Source organism: Carassius carassius, chromosome 29 (genome assembly GCF_963082965.1).
Source record: "Carassius carassius chromosome 29, fCarCar2.1, whole genome shotgun sequence".
NCBI classification, from domain to species: Eukaryota; Metazoa; Chordata; class Actinopteri; order Cypriniformes; family Cyprinidae; genus Carassius; species Carassius carassius.
In genome coordinates, this window is record NC_081783.1 from 4,617,735 (window position 1) to 4,633,492 (window position 15,758).

Below are 15,758 nucleotides of genomic sequence, written 5' to 3' on the forward strand. Positions count from 1 at the left end.
TATATATACACAGTAAAAAACGTTGGGTTTTTTTTTTTTTAACTCAACCGTTGGGTTACACATATTGGGTCAATGTGTTGGGTTATCTTAAAATTTGTAGGGTAATTTTTTTTCGTTGTTGGGTTATTTTTAGTTATAACTAATTTTTATTTTATTGATCATCAGTAGGTCCAGCAGTATATTTTTTATTATAATTACTTGATTTTATGATTATTTTTTGTTTTATTATTATATGTTATGTTCATTTTATTTGAAAGTCGTAAGGTATGGTATGGGAACCCATACTCAGAATTGGTGCTCTGCATTTAACCCATCCAAGTGCACACCACAGCAGTGAGAAGTGAACACACCCCCGGAGCAGTGGGCAGCCATATCCAGCACCTGGGGAGCAACTGGGGGTTCAGTGCCTTGCTCAAGAGCATTTCAGTCATGGGTATTGAGGGTGGGAGAGAGCGCTGTTCATTCACTCCCTCCACCTACAACTCCTGCCAGCACCGAGACTCAAATCTGCGACCTTCGGGTTACAGGTCCAACTCTATAAACATTAGTCAATAGCTGTGAACTGATCTTGAAAATGTCAGTTGTATTTTTACACATTCTTGTACATTTAAATAAAATATTTTAAAATATATTTGAAAATGTGTTATTTGCATATTCAAATTAAATCTGTAATTTTTTTACAACGAATTAGTTTAAAAATATGGTGGTATTAAGTAATTTTTAATAAAAATACTGATGTTAATTAATATAAATAATTAACTCAACTGTTAGGTAACTTTTAACCCAACAGTATTTTAACCCAATTGGTTGGGTTGAAATAACCCACAGATGGGAAGGTGCTATACCAATCCATAATTGGGTTACAGGTTGGGTTATTTTTAACCCAACATTTTTTAGTGTATATATATATATATATACATATATATATATGGGCCGCTGGGAAAAGTCCCTTCGTAATCTTTAATCAAAATCTGAACATTTACTTCCGCTCTGGACTGCACACTGGTGATGGTTGAGGAAAGACCCACCCCCCACATGATTATAAATCGCTTTGGGTGTACAACAATAAACAATTAAAAAAGTGCTATATAAAATGCATCATTAATTAATTAATTAAATCATTCATTCAATCCTCTAAACCCTGTTATAACAACTGGCAAATAGAGATGTATAAACCAAATCAAACTAGGAAAAAAATAACAGGCAACAGTGCAAGTAGCAAACTCTGATTTGTAACAGATACATTAATAACAAACAAACAGCTTCTCCAGATCAACTGCAATCTGGTCAGGCTGTCATGCACTTCCATGTGACATCTTTTTAAGGAGAATTTAATTATGTTTTTTAAAGTTACAGACTTAATATTGTTTGTTATTTTTCACCTTACAGTCTTACAATACAGTGAGCAAGTTTTAATACCTACACACCTTAATAGGCTACACACCTTAACGAAATAGCCTACTTTTAATAGCAAAACAGAGGAATATAAGAAAATATTTAACAGCTGTTGGCCCATTTATTTGTAACGATAAGCTACCTCTGGCAAATCAGTGGCTGCAATCGTTAATTAAACATATAATGCAAGAAACAATTTATAACATTTTGTGCACAAACTAACAATTATATGCTAAGCTCTGTTCGAAGCTGAAACGTATCTACCTTGTTGAAAAGTTTTTATGATCTGGTGAAAACACACCCCTCCAACCGTTAGATTGATATGAGTGAGAGACAGAGAGGAGCAGCACAAACATAAAACCATGTCCTCAATTCAGCATTCTGTTTCAGTTGGAAATACGTCACTACATTGAAATAAATCCGGCAGCAACTTCCGGTTCACGCAGCCTTAAAATTGTGGGGTGCATTTTTCCTTAAACATGCTATGATGGCTGTAATCATAAACATAGCCAAAAATAAACCTGAGCTACACTGTAAACACAGACTGTCCTTAGGGCATGACAGGGTAAAAAAAGGATCTCTCCTCTGAAATTGGAGGAGGGTACATGTAAGAATTCTATAAAAAAATGTGGGTGAGTACACAATTACACCCCTCTGGCAAACAGGTTTTTTTTTTTTTTTTTGGTTTGCTCCTGATTATCACATTTATCTACATGTCTGTGAGCACTGGGGGAAGCTGGTCCAGAAGTTTACTACCTGGCAACAACCTCTCATGGGACATCCCACACCTGCTGGGCCCCAGATGTGCTCCCTCATGTTTTTTAGGGTTCTGGCCTGCAGAGAAATCCCGCAGGGTTCCCATTACTGCTGAGAGAGAGCAGCAAAGAATACTTGCCAATATACAACTTGACTTCGTAGTGTGCAGTACAATGTCCAGTGTGAGTTGATCTTAGTTGTTTTATGTATTAGTTGAGAGTCATTCACATCAGTGTTTATTATGGAACTGATTTGTTATCATGCCAGGGGTAATATATGGACTTTGCTTTCCGCACTGGTAAACATCAATGGCTGCCAAAAGGCTGAGTTTTAGTATTGAGTGTACAGACTTAAGTAAGCATTGTGGAAATAGTATGTTATTATAGTTTTTTGAATTCATTTGATTAGACATGCTGTTGGATTATTAAAAATTAAATAATCCTTTAAAAAAACATTCAGAAACATTGAAATGAAAAACACAGAATGTGGGAAAAATAACACCTAATAAATAAATAAACAAACAAATAAATAATACATTTTGTAGGTGCCTAAAATGTACAATTTTGGTAATTTTTTGTTTTTAAATGAATTGATGTTAAACTGTATATTTAATGATTTCAGTTAATTAGAATTCCATAGGCCAGTAATACTTTTTCATAATCAATGTCTATGTATACACATTATGTAGAGACTTTGACATGTTGTCACACTGTATGGGGTAAGTTGTCACAATGGAACATACAGTTAAACATCCTATTGTAGGCTTTTAGCCAAATTTACGAAAATTAAAACTTCACAAGCATGTCAAAAACATTATAAACAAAAACTGTTGTTTTGGTCAAACATTTATTAATTAAAATATACATATAGTATTGGGTCTTACGTTTTCAAATCAGAAGAACATTGTGGAATTATTCTCACATAAACCTCACATAAAAAGTAGATAACATGTGTTGAACATGTCTAAAATGACTGCTGTGACAGACATATGGAAGCATTGCTATGCATCGCTAAATACAGATGGCTGTACTATAAATGTTAAATATTTGATTATCATTGTAAAAACAACCCATCAAGGGAGCTCTGAAATGCATATTTCTGTTTATAATGGCTTATGGTCCTCATTGTGTTTTCGTGTGCGTCTAGAATAAAAGTGTTAAGAGATTAGCTTCTGGACAGCATTGCGTTAAGGGTACACTGGAAATGTTAATGGTACATATTCAAGGTCTCCTTAAATGTTGTCCTCTGTCCCTTTATGTATTGGTGATTAACCCTCTACAAGAACAGCCAAATATATCTGCCATTCTCTTGTTGTCTTTTTAATTTAAAAGGGAGCTCCATTTTTGCGGATCTTAAAACATTACAGTCCCTCAGAGGCATCTGACTCATATCTTGCTCTTTTCTGTTTTCAGTGCATATAATCTTCCGTACTTGAATAACAGAGACAGGTTCAGATAGACTGAGCCCAAGGTGAAGTGATTTCTTAGGAGAATTTGCTGAAAACAGAGCAGTGTACTGATAACAATCAGAGGAATCGAACCGCTCGTCTGAGAAGCTTCCGTCTTGCATCTTCCGCTTGATGGGGACAGGGCTGGTGTGCGTTGACATGTGTTGGTGACTGGTCCAATGTTTGCTCTGTGGAGTTTCACAAGATGCTCAGAGAAACATCCAGGGCCTGTCATTTGCCGTGAATGTTGCCTACAGCGACCCAGAGGCTCTGCTTGTGTAAGACAGACATTTTGCCCAGAGGCCATTTTGCTTTCCTGGTATCCCCTCTCATTTTTATCTCATTGCACGATCTGAAGTCTAATGTGTAATAAGTTGCTCTCTCAAGTTTTCCTGCGTGAAGCTTTGTGTTCGTAAGCGGGTATTGTTTGATTCATATTGTATTCTGTGAGGAGACAAAACAAATTTTAGTTTAGTTTCATCTTTGCATCACAGGTATCCTGCTGAAAACTGCACACCTTAGACAAAACTAAATAAATGTGTGTAAACATCTAAAAATCCACTGCAAACATTATCAGTGCCTTTCCTCTATTGTAATGAACGTATGCTTGTCATTGCAAGACTGGCTACTGTATGTGGTTGTTAAAGCACTCTTGCTGGTTGAATCAAAAGAACTCTGAGTTTGGCCACTGTTCAGACCACGTTTATAGGATTTTTCACCCATTTTTAATAATTTAGAACAATGTTTCTCAACTCCAGTCCTCTGGACCCACCCTCATGGAATGTTCTGATGTATCCCTGTTTAACAGACTGAGAAGCTCAGCTGATAAGTTGAATCAAGTGTTTTAATTCTGGTAGATGGAGGCTGAGGACAGGACTGGCATTGAGAAACACTGATTTGGAAAAGTAATAACACTAACAAGCCACATGTGTTGTGGTACAATTTTAAAAGGTATGTTTACATGCACTTTAAAAATTCAATTATTTCAATCATGCTGAAATAATAATTTGTCTTAAAATGTCATGCAAACAATGTATTTAAACTTAAATCAAGCAAGTCATCTTTCTTTCTTTCTTTCTTTCTTTTTTCATTCAAAGTTCAACGGATCTAGATAATATGATCACGGCTTCATTCTGATTCTTCTTATTCAGCATGTGTATATTTTAATCAGACAATACGTTTGGCTTGTGCTCAACATTAAGGTTTTGCTAAAAGTATACTTAAAAGGAAAGTTCTGTCATTTATTACTCACCCTCTCTTTTCCAAACCTGTAATACCTTTGTTCATCTTCGGAACACAAATTAAGATATTCCTGATGAAATTCGAGAGCTCTCTGATACTGCATAGACAGCAATGTTCCCAAGTCCACAAACTGTCACGGTTGGTAAACCGTGATCTCGGGGTGTTTGCACTTTGTGGTGAAATCTGTGTGTTTCGCGTCTGCACTGATTAGCTTGTGGGCGTCTCCGTTAATTGTCATCAGCAACAGCTGTCACTCATTACTCATCCACTATATATTGGCTTGTCTCACGTCTTGTGTTTGTGAGATCGTTGTTTAATGTCGGTTACCCTGTTTGTTGGCTTAAGTGTTGTCTGCGTTGGATGTCTGTGTTTTTCCCCAGAACCTCATCCACTCTCCGCACTTCCACTCAGCAACGAACACTTACCTTCGGCTCTATTCCCTGCAGTTCCTGTGCCATCCTCTCCTGCTGCCTACTCACCGTCATCATCCGGACTACTCACCTTCTCTCCGCCATCATCCGGATTCCTCACCGCCTCACCACCACCACGGAGTATCGTCTTCTCAGCCTCATTGTTCCTTTGTGTCTTATTGTTCAGCTCACTTCATTAAAACTGTTAACTTGCATTTGTTTCCTGACTTTCCTTCACCCCACCGTCACAGAACGAGCTCACCCACATGGAAGCAGTGAGCACCAATACCCTCACGGACTTCATGCACCACAGCGTCAAACGAATGGATAAGCAGCAGGAGAGCATCTCGAACACCGGACACGCTGTCCAAGCGCTGGTGGCACAGGTGTCCGAGCTCACCCAGCAGATCCATCAACTAACATCTCCCACTGCGCCCATCGCACCGCCTGCGCCGTCCGTCCCCCGGGAGATTCCCCAGGACCACTTCCGGCCAGAGCCGCGACTTCCGGCGCCGGAGAATTATTCGGGTTAGCCAGCGTTTTGCAGAACATTCTTAACTAAGTGTTCAATGCATTTCGCTCTACAGCCCCGCACCTTCGCCACAGAGGATTCTAAGGTGCCATTCACACTTACGTTGTTGTCTGGCAAGGCTGCCTTATGGGGGACGGCGGTGTGGGAGAACCAACATCCGTGTTGTGGCTCGTTCCACGCCCTCTCTGAAGAAATGAGGAGAGTATTCGACCGTGCCGCGAACGGCAGGGAAGCCGCTCATTAACTCTCGGAACTCCGTCAAGGCTCTTCCTCAGTGACCGATTATTCCATCGAGTTCCGCCCCCTGGCGGCCGCGTGCCAGTGGAAAGAGGTGCGCAGTGGGCTCGATTCCTGCATGGGTTATCCGACCATGTTCAGAAAGAGATCTACCTCCTCGAGCTGCCCCCCACTCTCAACGGACTCATAGAGTTGGCTCTACGGGTCGACGCACAGATTAATCGCCTGGGTCGCCAACCCAGTCCTTCTCGCCCCACCATCTCTCCTGCTAGGGGGCGCTTGAGTCGAGAGAACACGGTCGGTTCTGTCGCTGACCACGAGCCCATGCAGGTGGGTAGAGCTCGGCTGTCCCGGAGGGAGAGAGAACGGCGGAGGTCCCAAGGACTGTGTCTGTACTGTGGAGGCTCTGTTTATAACACCTACTCATGTCCGGTAAAAAGAGCCAGCCCGATAGTAAATTTGAGGCTACTATCGGGTGGGATCTCCGCTGAGAAGTCCTCATCTACATCATCGACCCTCCTTCCGGTGAAACTGCGGTGGAGGAATCAATATCACGAATGTCACACCCTTCTGGACTCCGGAACCAAAGGTAACTTCATTGATTCTTCACTGGCACATCACTTGAACATTCCTGTCCTTCCTGTGTCTCCCCCCATCCATGTCACCGCACTCAACGGCCAGGAACTGCCTCACGTCACACACCATACAGAACCCATCACACTGCTCACGTCTGGAAACCATCACGAAACTGTGCTATAGACTTAGTGTCAGGTAAGTCACCGCCTAAGGGCAAGTTATACTCTCTGTCTATTCCTGAGAGGGAGGCCATGGAGAAATACATTTCTGATTCCTTAGCCTCTGGGTTCATCCGTCCTTCCTCTTCTCCAGCGGGGGCGGGATTCTTTTTTGTGGGTAAGAAGGATGGTTCTCTGCAACCTTGCATTGATTACCGAGAGCTGAACAACATCATGATAAAGAATACTTATCCGTTACCACTCATGTCTTCAGCTTTCGAGAGGTTAGAGGGAGCATCCATTTTTACAAAACTGGATTTACGTAATGCTTATCATTTGGTCCGCATCAGGAAGGGGGATGAATGGAAAACCGCTTTTAATACCCCTAGAGGGCACTTTGAATACTTGGTGATGCCGTTCGGGCTCTCCAACTCACCCGGGGTTTTCCAAGCACTCGTGAATGACGTGTTGAGAGATATGGTAGATCAGTTTATATATGTTTACCTGGATGACATACTGATTATTTCTTCATCTCTCCAGGAACACGTTCAACACGTCAGGCGAGTGCTCCAGAGGTTAATTGAGAATGGGCTTTTTGTCAAGGAGGAGAAATGCGTATTCCATGCACAGTCTGTTCCTTTCCTAGGGTATATCGTCTCGTCCGAGGGAATACGTATGGACCCTGACAAGGTTAAGGCTGTGATAGATTGGCCATCTCCAGACTCCCGTAAGGCCCTACAGTGGTTTCTGGGGTTTGCCAATTTCTATCGACGTGTCATACGTAATTTCAGCCAACTAGCCTCACCTCTGACAGCCTTGACCTCTCACAGTACTCCGTTCAGGTGGTCGGACGCAGCTGAGGCTGCTTTTGCTAACCTCAAGAACCGCTTCATTTCGGCTCCCATCCTTGTGGCCCCTGATCCCACACGGCAGTTCGTGGTGGAGGTCAACGCGTCAGAGGTGGGGGTAGGAGCAGTGTTGTCTCAACGTGCTGCTTCAGACGATAAGGTACATCTTTGCGCGTTTTTCTCTCATCGACTATCTCCTGCCTAACGCAATTATGACATTGGCAATAGAGAGTTGTTGGCCATCAAATTGGCATTGGAGGAATGGCGTCACTGGTTGGAAGGTTCAGGGGTACCTTTTATTGTTTGGACCGATCATAAGAATTTAGAGTACATTAGAACTGCCAAAAGACTCAATTCCAGGCAGGCTCGGTGGGCACTTTTTTTCGGTCGTTTTGAGTTTACCTTATCATACCGCCCGGGTTCCAAAAATGTTAAACCCGACTCTTTATCATGTCTTTTTGATCCCTCCGCCCGTCCGGTGACTCCCGAGTGTATTTTACCTGAGAGGTTAGTGGTCTCAGCACTCGTATGGGAGGTCGAGTCGAAGGTCAAGACGGCCTTACAAGGGGTAACGCCTCCGTCCGGTTGTCCACCGAACCGTTTATTTGTGCCAGAGGAGTTAAGGTCCGAAGTTGTCCAGTGGGGTCATTGTTCTAATGTAGCTTGTCACCCAGGGATAAGTAGAACTAATGGGTTAGTCAGACAACGATTCTGGTGGCCACGTATGGCTCGCGACGTCTGCGATTTTGTTTTGGCTTGCTCAGTTTGTGCAAGTGGTAAGTCATCTAATCGACCTCCTGATGGGTTTTCTTCAACCACTGTATGTCCCTTCGAGACCCTGGTCCCACATCGCTCTAGATTTTGTTACCACCCTCCCGCCCTCTAATGGCATGACAGTCGTTTTGACCGTAGTGGACCGGTTCTCGAAGGCGGCACATTTCATTCCCTTGCCCAAATTACCTACAGCCAAGGAGACAGCGGTCACTGTCCTAGATCACGTCTTTCGGCTTCATGGCCTCCCGGTAGACGTGGTTTCGGACAGGGGATCTCAGTTTATATCCAAATTTTGGAAAGAGTTTTGCAAATTGTTAGGAGCGTCAGTTAGCTTGTCTGCGGGTTATCACCCCCAAAGCAACGGACAATCTGAGCGAGCCAACCAAGATTTAAAGAGGACGTTGCGATGTTTGGTCTCCAAGAATCCTTCTTCCTGGAGTCAACAACTCTCTATGGTGGAGTACGCCCACAATTCGTTGCCAGTGTCAGCCACAGGCCTCTCTCCATTTCAGTGTAGTGTAGTGTACCAGCCACCAGTCTTTCCCAGTCTGGAATCTGAAGTCACGGTCCCCTCTGCTCATGCATTTGTCCAGAGGTGCCACTGCACCTGGACCAGAGCCCGCGAGACTCTGCTCCGGATGAGGGAGCGCACTAAGGCCAAGGCCGTCGTGGGTCAAAAGGTGTGGCTTTCTACTAGTAACATTCCTCTGCGTTCCGTTTTTAATAAATTAGCTCCCAAATTTATCGGCCCATTCACTATCACCAAGATCATTAGTCTGGTGACAGTCCGCCTTAAACTACCTCCTGCGTACAAGAGGATTTACCCCGCCTTTCATGTGTCCAAAATTAAACCCGTGTTTTATGCACGTATTAATCCGCCTACTCCGGTTCCCCCACCGCCGTGTCTCGTAGAGGGGGAACCGACCTATTTGGTTAATCGTATTCTGGACTCGAGACGGAGGGGACGAGGATTCCAGTATCTGGTGGACTGGGAAGGTTACGGTCCGGAGGAAAGGAGTTGGGTACCTGCTAGGGACATATTGGATCACTCCCTTATTGATGACTACAATCAGCAGGTAGGCCCTTATGGGAACTCCAAGAGGAGTTCTTAGAGGGGGGGGGGGGGGGGGGGGTACTGTCACGGTTGGTAAACCGTGATCTCGGGGTGTTTGCACTTTGTGGTGAAATCTGTGTGTTTCGCGTCTGCACTGATTAGCTTGTGGGCGTCTCCGTTAATTGTCATCAGCAACAGCTGTCACTCATTACTCATCCACTATATATTGGCTTGTCTCACGTCTTGTGTTTGTGAGATCGTTGTTTAATGATGGTTACCCTGTTTGTTGGCTTAAGTGTTGTCTGCGTTGGATGTCTGTGTTTTTCCCCAGAACCTCATTCACTCTACGCACTTCCACTGAGCCACGAACACTTACCTTCGGCTCTATTCCCCGCAGTTCCTGTGCCATCCTCTCCTGCTGCCTACTCACCGTCATCATCCGGACTACTCACCTTCTCTCCGCCATCATCCGGATTCCTCACCGCCTCACCACCACCACGGAGTATCGTCTTCTCAGCCTCATTGTTCCTTTGTGTCTTCGAATATTTGAATATTTGAGCTCACAAAAAACGAATATTCTAGTATTCATTTATTTAAATTACGTTTAATGAGACAGACGTTATTTTTCAGCAACATTTATTGTTTCTGCATTTTGAACAACATTACACATCGTGTTTTGTAGCTGAAAACATTTAACAATGCGTGCAAACAAACAAAAGTATAGATTAAAAGCAAAAAACAAAAAAAAGTGAACAAAGAAAAAAAAAGTGAACAAAGAAAAAACGTATAGCAGCCTACAGCAATTAGGCTATTGTAGAACGTAGCCTACACTTAACTTTGAAACTTTTAAACTGTCAGCAAATCTTTTTTTCTTTTTTTCTATTGTTTTACATGTTCTTGTTAAGAAACACAGGCATGTAAACATGATCGGGGGAAATTCGGCTCCTTAGTCTGTTAACAATAAGGCTGGCCGCGGAGAAAACGCACTCTGACAGCACAGACGTTGGCGGGACTCACAAATAACGGTGTGCTAAGCGAAGAAGTTTTGTGAAGCGCTTCGTGTTTTTGTTTCACCACTGAATGGGATCCTCATCTGGTGAAATACATGGCTCACTGAGAACTGTTCCCACTCGTCTCGACTGGACTCTCTGTAATCATCGCTGAAGAACTGGTTCAGCCTTTTCCGACGAGTGGGCATTGCATCCTCTTCATCGTTGGTGGTGGCGGCTGCATCCGCACCACTCGCATCAAGGAAAATGTTCTGATAAGGTTCAAAAAAGTTTTTTTTTTCTTACTTCTATCATGTTTTCTTCGAGAAACCTGAGATGTTTGTGCCGAGGATCTAGGGCAGACGCGAGAAGAGGAGTTTTCACTGCATTCTCCAAGTTAGCAGTGTTTATTCGTTGCTTGAGAGATGCCGCAACAATGTTCTTGAATTCGGTCACTTTCTGTGATTCTCCACGGCATATTTGAAGTACTGTAGAAGACCGCAGTTCTTAGGGGCCGTTCACATCTCGCGTCTTTTGCGTGCTCAAGGTCGTTATTTCCAAGGTAGGCGCGCGGTATGCGCGCTCATAATGGAAGCGATGCGCACGCGATGCGACGCGCCCGTTTTTTCCAGGCGCGTCCGCACCGCATCGAGTTAAAAACATCTCAACTTTTCAGAATGCCGCAAGCGCACCGCAGGTCATGTGACAAGAACTAAACATTCAGCTTCATCCTTTCCCTTAACAACATTGAAAGCTCAGCCAAGATGAAGGAACAGCTGATCATAGCTGTATATGGATTGCCATTTTGACATAAATTTAGTAGCAGAGATACTGAAAGCGAATTTTTGTGCTGCAAATCCATTTATCCTTTGCTGAAATTTCTGCGTCTTCATGGAGAGCGCGTCATTTTTGCTTAGCAACGGCAGACGCCTCAGGAGCGCTTCTGCCCAAGCGCTTTTTAGAAAGAAGGAGAAAGCGGCGCACCTAGCGTTTACCAAGCGTTTTTAGGCGCGATATCTGAACGGCCCCTTATTCATTCATTAATTATTTTTTGCTTGCATACATCTTCAAATATGCCGTGGAGAATCACAGAAAGTGACCAAATTAGGTTTTATTGTGAACTATTATTTATTTTATTTATTTTTTAATTCGAATATCATTTTTATTTATAGAATAATTAGAGCAGAACGACTATTCGAATGTTCGACTATCCGTGCAAACATATTTGATCTCGTCTGACTGAATCATAGTCTGAAGCTAAACATTTTTGGTCTGTGGCCATCGTACACTATGCAAGTTTATATTACAGTAGCTATGTCAGCTCAAATCTACAGACTTTTTATTTAAAAAGGTTGTTTAAAATAAACAAGAATTTTTAATAAAACATGATGTGAGCTTAATAGGAACAGGGGTGTGCTTAAAGGGTACAAACATGTACCCATTACGCAAAGCCAGACCTTTTGTATTTAATGATGTTTATCTTAATCAAAATGATTTTGTCATTTAAAAAAATAAAATCATAAATATAATAAAAAGATCAGAGAGCTCTCGGATTTCAGCAAAAAAAAAAAAAAAAAAATTGCATTGAAGATGAACTAAGTACTTATGGGTTTGGAGCGACATGAGATTGAGTAATTAGTGACATAATTTTCATTTTTGGGTGAAGTTATCCCAAAGTAAAAATTTAAGTATGTGCAATTGTAGCATTGTTCAAAACTTTACAAGGTTCAAATGATTCCATAACAAAGTCTTCATCATTGTAGGAGGTCTAAGTTTTGCAACAGAAAAATCGGTTTTGAATGTACAGCTGATGGGAAAGCATTTATATTTCGAATTAAGAGTCTTGATGTATTTCAGGCTTGTTTATATTTAAAAATCCTGCATTATGCATGCATTTTTCACTTACATTTACATTTATTCATTTAGCAGACACTTTTAATTAAAGTGACTTACAATTGGGGAATACATCAAGCCATTCATCTTAAAGAGGCAAATAGACACAGTAAGTGTTTGTAATACTAAGTTTCAAGAATTGTTCAAATAAGTACAAGCTAGATAGAGAAAAATGAAAGAAAAGAGAAAAGTGTTTTTGTAATTTTTTTTTTTTGCATTTTTTATTAAGGATGAAGACAGGAAGTAACGAAAGGTGAGTTTTCAGCTGTCGCTTGAAAAATGTAAGGGAATCAGCATTCTGGATAGGAGTTGGAAGATAATTTCACCAGCCAGGAACGGTAAACAAAAATGTTCTGGAAAGTGATTTTGTGCCTTTTTGTGATGGTACCACGAGGCGTCAAACCACTAGTGGATCTCAGACTTCTGGAGGGGATGTAGATTTGTAAGAGTGAGTGAAAGTAGGCCAGTGCTGACTGCTGAGCCTAAGGCTGTTCTATATGCAAGCATCAGTGTCTTGAACTTGATGTGAGCCGTAACTGGTGGCCAGTGCAGGGAGATAAAGAGAGGTGTGGCATGGGCTCTTTTGGGCTCATTAAAGACCAGTTGTGCCACTGCATTCTGAATCATTTGTAGAGGTTTGATTGTGCATGATGGAAGTCCAGTCAGAAGAGCATTGCAGTAGTCCAGCCTAGAAATGAAAAGGGCTTGGACAAAGAGTTGTGCAGCATGCTCCATTAGGAAGGGACTGATCTTTCTGATGCCGTGCAATGTAAACCTGCAGATCTGGCAGTTTTTAGAAATATGGTCTTTGAAAATCAGCTGGTCATCAAAGATTACACCAAGATTTCTGACCGAACTTGATGGGTTAATTGTTGATGAACCTAACTGGACAGTGAAGTCATGCTGTAGATTTGGAGTGGCCGGGAGGACAGGAAACTCAGACTTTGCTAGGTTGAGCTGTAGGTGATATTCTTTCATCCATGCCAAGATGTCCACCATGCAACCTGAGATCAGCAGCTACTGTTGGATCATCTGGTTGAAATAAGAGATAGAGCTGTGCGTCATCAGCATGGCAATGATAGGAGAAACCATGTGACTGTATGATGGGTCTCAGTGATGTTGTGTATATGAAGAAGAGGAGGAGTCCAAGAACTGATTCCTGAGGAACCCCCTGTGACTAGTTGATGTGCTTTGGAGATTTCCCCACCCTGCAAGACTACCAGTGAGATAGGATATAAACCAGCGAAGTGGAATCCCTGTAATGCCTAGTGATGAGAGGTTGGACAGGAGGATCTGATAATTCACAGTGTCAAAAGCAGCAGATAGATCCAGCAAAATAATAACTGATGATTTGGAATCAGCTTTTGCAATCTGCAGGGCGTCAGTGATTGACAGTAGCACATTCTAAGTTGAATGGCCACTCCTGAAGGCTGACTGGTTAGGATCCAGTTGGTTGTTCTGTTTAAGAAATAATGATACCTTGTTAAAAACAACTTGTTCGAGTGTTTTTACAATGAAAGGAAGAAGAGAGACAGGTCTGTAGCTATCTGTAAGTGAAGTGTTTAATGTAGGTTTTTTTGATAGTGGTGTTAGCAGAGAATGCATGAATGCAGCGGGGGAAAGTGCCTGTGAGAAGAGATGGGTTGATGATGATGTGTGTGAGTGGTGGTAAAAGTGTAGGGGAGATTGCTTTGTAGAAAGTATGAGGGGATTGGGTCTAGTGGGCATGTTGTAGGATGGCTGATGAGTTTGGATATTTCTGACTCAGTGAGGGGACAGAAGAAATATGGGGAAGTTTTAGGCATGGATGCGGTTGGTTTTTGAGTTCATGTGACAACTGATTGTACTAGTTTCGTCTGTGAAGAATGTGGTGAAATCATCCGCTGTAATATAAATGGTGGGAGGTGGTGGAAGGGGGACAGAGTAGAAAACTGAATGTTTTGAAGAGGTTACGTGTGTTTATAGTGCTGTTGATCTTGTTGTGAAAATATGAAGATTTGGCAGTATGGACTTACGCAGAAAAGACACTTTCTTGGTATTTTGGTTACACAGGCTTTATCTGGAATTAAATTCATAAACTCAAAACACATTCAATACAAAGATTTTTCTAGTACCAACACAATATTCTTTTTATTGCCTTCATTAAAATACATTATTGTTGTATCAGCGAAATCCAGTAGTGATTGAACTCTGATCTGTATGTATTAAATACATATCTACAGTATAAATTAAATAAATAATGTCTTGAGTATTCAACCTCACAGTTACCCAGTTTTGCAGTTGAATGTGTGTCCCAGTCTGTTTTATTTAGTTAACGAATCCGAGATGCATGTTTTATTTTGAGATTGTGTGAGTTTCTGAGCATAAAGTATTCATTTTGTTAGTGCGGGTACTGAAAAAAGAGGCTTTAAAATTTTGTAATTTGGTATTTAAAAATGTTACAGAATACCTACTTTAGTTCAAATAATTTACTACAAACTCAGGAAATAGGACATCAGTCTGACTATATAGTCAGGAAAACTGTTTATGCATATACTCTGAAAATGGACTAAACAGTTTATAAATAGAAGAACTTCAGCACTGTTGATTTTCAAACAGGAAGTTAATACCTTACAAAAAACAGCACAAGGGTGCTCTCTTAAAGAGGGGAAAAAGATGACAACAATAGCTCTTTGGTGACTGCTATGAATCTGCAGGAACCTCTTGCATGTGATAATGTCTGTTGTCATGGTATGTGCACCGCCTCATGTTGGAAACAAAGAATGTAGTGCATACCAACATCAAAAGTCCATCTCGTCTGTGAAGCACGGTTGAAGGAATTGAGGAGTCTGAAGCTGCTGTGCTGGGAGGTTTGCAGTTACTGAGTGACCAATGAATGCCAAGTCAAGTGTCTGTGAGCTACAGTTCAAAAGAACTCCTTGTCGAATTAACAGAAAACCAACAATAGATGAGTTTCCGCTAATTAGCACATAAGGATTCACACTGCTCTGAGCTATGAGGATGTTTAAGGAATAATTTACCCATCATTATTTATTCTCCCTTATTCACTCACCCCATTCCAAACCCGTAGGCTCTAATTTTCCCAATGCAAAAAATTTTCTGAAAAATCTTCATCCTGTTCTTTACTATGCCGTTTTCTTACTGACCAGGTGCTGCGACCACGCAATTAGGACCCCCCCCCCCCCCCCCCCGAACAAAACAAAACAATAAATAATTAAACTGACTTGTTAAAAATGTCTTTTTTTATAATTGGAGAAATTTATTAGAAAGTGAATTTGTATTTTCTTTCATATGTCTTGCATTGGAATATAGCACACAAGTCTTTAACATGAGTTGTGGAAACTCTTGTATTGTCAAGGAACTTTTTATTTGTTTGTTTATATTTAATTAGTATTTATTAGCAGTAGTGTAGTTTATTACCATATTTTCAGTTCAAATTCAGTTATT